Below are 4,527 nucleotides of genomic sequence, written 5' to 3'. Positions count from 1 at the left end.
ACGAAGTGCCAGACAGAGGCGAGGGCGGGGGTGGAGGCCCAGCGACTCTACCCCCATCCCCCCATCCCGCGGGCCCTCCCATCAGAAGCGGGGAGCGGGTCTCTGGGGGAGCCAGTCGTGCCCTGCACGTAGGGGAGAAAATCCTTTGAGATAGTGGGAGAGAAACCGCGGATCAATCCGGTTTTGCTAGCCTCACATTATGGAATCAAGAAGGATGGGGGGCGGAGAGAGGTTTCATCCATTTTTTTTGTTGTTCGATTACAGTTAATGCCACTCCTTAAAGAGTTGTTTTAAAATTTAAAATATAATTTAGTATTCAAACCTAATTATGAATAGGTAAAAGTTTCAGCTATACAATGATGTCATAGAACATATTGGACATTAAGTTATTTTGCAATTTTTTCACTATAGCACTAGTTGATTAAAAATGAATATTTACCATCAACTTATATTCTAATTGCACAGGCATGAAAATATTCCTACACTATCCTTGTCGAATTAAAAAGTTTCACGTAAGCAGCTCCTGCATTACTTAAAGATAATTATCAATTGTTTAGTTCTCCAAAGATGATTTTCCATACAATAAGCTTTCCTGGGAGAACCTGGGTCCACAGCCAGATTGTGATTATGGCCCCAAATTAGCTCAGAGCATATGCAAACGAGGGTAAACTGATAGCCCCTGCCAAGTCACAGCAGGATGGCACCTCACCCCGACCCCCCAGCTCCTTCTAACCCTGAAGCAGCAGCAACCTGACAGCTGCTGGATACAGTCAGGGAAACTTGATGCATGGCAGAAACATCTCATCAGACTTGGGAGTAAGGCTGGCCATAACTTCCACCAGCATCTCAGAACCACTCCATATTTAGGTACTCTCAACAAACTGCAGAGACACCTTCAAAACAGTGCCAGGCCACAGGAGCATTCCCCAAGGCCTCAGTGAGAACCAAGTTCTGCCTGTGAGGTCAATTTAAGTCCTAAGGTGCTGGAAGCACATACTTGTCTTATTCCAAGTTAGAGTGTCGAGGAGGATGTGGCTATGTAAATCGTGGCTGTGACCAACAGTTCTGTGCCAGGAAAGGACTGGGGAGCTAGGGGTGAGATGTCATCTGATCTGTGGGCACAGTTCAAGAGGAAAACCAACTAACAGCTGGATAAAAGAATGTCACCTATGCACCCAAGCAGTTCAAAAGCTGTGCTGGAGCCTGTGGTAACATACAGAATCTAGAGTCAGCTTCTCTAGGTGGGCTGATGGACTATGTATGTCCTTTTAGGCTGTTTCAGAAGTAATGATACTTTGGGATGAGGATGAGAGGCAGGGGTGGCCAGGCAGCCTCCTAACAGTCAGAGCTTATACACACTTATGAAAATCCATGAGGCAAGCACTGCCCTAACTTCCATATCTGTGTCTACTGTACTGAGAAACTGGGGCACAGGCCTAATACCACCCAGCTCCAATGAGCTTCAACTCCAAGAACATGAGTCCAAAGCCAGATGGGACTATCACGATAAAGAGAAGGAAAAGTCAGTCGGCAGGGGCTGGACTTTGTAAGCTGCCACCCCAAAACTAGTAGAGATCTAGGTACACCTGAGCCAAGAAAATAAGTTTTTTAGACTGATATAAATGTGAACCAGACAAGGAACTGTTATTCTCTATGTCCCCTGAGCCAGTTCAGCGGGGCCCAGAAGCTGGAACCTGGGAAGCGGCAAGTCGGCCTGCTCCTTGAGAGGCCAACGAAGGGCACGCTGTCTCCCCTGGAAGCCAAAGCCCAAAGGCATGCTCTTGGGGAATGGTATGTGCTCCTGTAGCCCATAAACAGTGAAGAGTTACAGTTCCTGAAAGCACTCTTCCATTTTCTGATTCTGATAACAGCATCCAAATGCTGGCAGCACTTGTCCCTGGCCAAGTTACCTCTATGACTAGAGATCTTTTGGCCACTTATAAAGTAGAAGATTGGTGGGTTGGCCTGGAAGGAAGCACAAAGAAACAGCATTAACTGCTGTTTGAAGTCACTGGCACTATTACACAGGCCGCTAGGTCAGCATGACCAGCCAGTGACAGTTACAGCTGGCAGCGACACAAGAAAGTGACGCAATGACTTTAGGAGACACAATACTGAAAAGTGATGAATTAAAATACTCAAAATTTAATGGAATTTTGTGGAATATGCTAGAACACAGCAATAGCTATAGTCAATTGTAAAACACAAGCATTAGGACACCTAGATCACTTATCTGTTTCAGAACCATTATTTCTGCTGGACGAGATGGCACATGCCTATAATTCTAGTTACTCAAGATGCTGAGGCAGGAGGATTATAAATTTGAGGCCAGCCTGGGTAACTAGATGACCCTGCCTCAAGATAAAAAGGGGCTAATGTCTTTAGCTTGGAGTATGGTTATGTGCTGTAGGTATGGGTATACTAGGGTAACTGGCTGATGTCATGAGCAGTCCACTGTCACAACTGAGGTAGGCATTCAATATTTTCAACTGAGACACTAGAAATTCAACAATGGCTTCAGAGAGGCCTAAAAAATACTTCCATAGATAGTTTTTACACTTTTAAGAGATGATTTAAGCAGTGTTTATGGGTATGCATAGTGAAGTCCAAGGCTCCATTCTGGGGATAAAAATTAAGTTTGCAAACACCAACATGAACTCTTCCTTTGCTTGTGGCCTACCCCGTGGTGCCGGTCCCTATGCAAGGTCCCCCATTCAACCTCCGTAGCTATTAGAACCCTGAGTTCCTGTCAGTTACCTGGGCCACTGGTATACAGGGTCTAGCTCCTGACCCTAACTTCACAATGCCAGGAGTCTTGCTGTGACAGCTGCCACCAACCAGTGGCCAGAACCCTGGAGAATGGAGCAGACACATCAATACTGCTTCTTGCCGACACCTGCCATACATGGCCCAGCCTCAATGGCCTGCACCACTGACCTTGCTGCCCAGCTCCTAGATGTATTTCTCTCTGTGGCTCACTGTGGGATCACTCAGGCAATGAGTTTACTATCTCCCAAAACATCAGACAGATGTATAAAAGCAGCCTTTTCTGTATTTTACTGTAGTCCACCCTAACAGATAAGATGCCCATGCCCTTTTAAGTAGCCTATACAATGAATGCTAAAAGTATGTGCCAGCAGTGTGCATACTTTTCTTCCTAGGGAGCCTATGGAGTCAAAACCAGTTCAACCTCAGTTTTTGTTTTGTTTTTTAAGATAAGCAATCTTAGGTCTAGAGTGAAGCACTTGCTCAGGCTCTCATGGAGCCACCTCTCATGGACCCCACTCAGACCCCATGCAGTGGAAGAGGCCCTCTGCCCCAGCTTCAGTTCTCCTTGCTTTCTCAGAAAACAGCTGCTGAACTCGTGAGAACTGTGTCACAGGTGTTCATGCCAGTAGATCTCAGCTTTTGAGGACGCCTTTGAGGATCTGAAAAAAAAAACAATGGGACACTAAACTCAGAAACATTAGATTCTGCCTAATCTAATGGGGGGGATGGGGGTGAAAGTGAACATGAAACTCTAAATCCTGTTCATGGACCTCAGTTGTGAGCCCTTGGCATGAATTTTCAGGGAGGCTCCTTGTGCTTTCATGGGAACTAACCTTGGGTGCTGGCCACACCAAATCTAGCACACATTAATGTGTACTCACAGCTGCAATCCCTGCTCCTCCTGTTGGCCAGTTGTAGAAGTACCTAAAAGGCAAGGAAGGAGAGGGCCACAAAAGAGGAAAGCTAAGTAAGAACATACCTACCTTTACATAATCACATGGCCACAGGATCCCTCCTTGAAGCCCGGCCTGAAGAATCTGGCAGGAGCTAAGATTCACAGGAGTATTCTTGCTGGACTAAATAGAAGCTGAATTATAACTACTGCATTTAAGTAGGCTCCACCCAAAAGGAAGAGACAGAAGTTTCAGCTGACCCTCTTCATGTCCACTTCCACTGAGGACAAAAATATAGCCAACCTCCTGCTCCTCCTAGTGGGCCCTGACACCCTCCCTGTCCTGCATCTTTGTAGGGGTGGAAATGGTGCAGACTCAACTGTACTGGCACTCAAATCCCGGAGCTGAGACCAGAGTCTCCCGCCCCCTGCACAAGGGCACACAAAATTCCCCAAGGCACAGTTTAAGGCTGGTGCAGACCCTGTGCCCACAGTTCACTCTCCCGACCCATGTGGCCAGGTCTTTTGGATGCCTGGGTATGCCAGCCATTGCTGCCACCTCTGGGCTGGGTCCAAGGACATCCTCTCCATCAAGGAAGCCTGAGAGCTCCCAGCAAGAGCAAAACCTTGTCTGTCTTTCCATGCATCTCCTCAAAGCCTCAGTTTAAGGCTGGTGCAGACCCTGTGCCCACAGTTCACTCTCCCGACCCATGTGGCCAGGTCTTTTGGATGCCTGGGTATGCCAGCCATTGCTGCCACCTCTGGGCTGGGTCCAAGGACATCCTCTCCATCAAGGAAGCCTGAGAGCTCCCAGCAAGAGCAAAACCTTGTCTGTCTTTCCATGCATCTCCTCAAAGCCTCAAGCC

This window comes from Fukomys damarensis, unplaced genomic scaffold (genome assembly GCF_012274545.1).
Source record: "Fukomys damarensis isolate Sample0158 unplaced genomic scaffold, DMR_v1.0_HiC HiC_scaffold_14, whole genome shotgun sequence".
In the NCBI taxonomy this organism is placed as follows: Eukaryota; Metazoa; Chordata; class Mammalia; order Rodentia; family Bathyergidae; genus Fukomys; species Fukomys damarensis.
Note: the sequence above shows the minus strand (reverse complement) of the source record.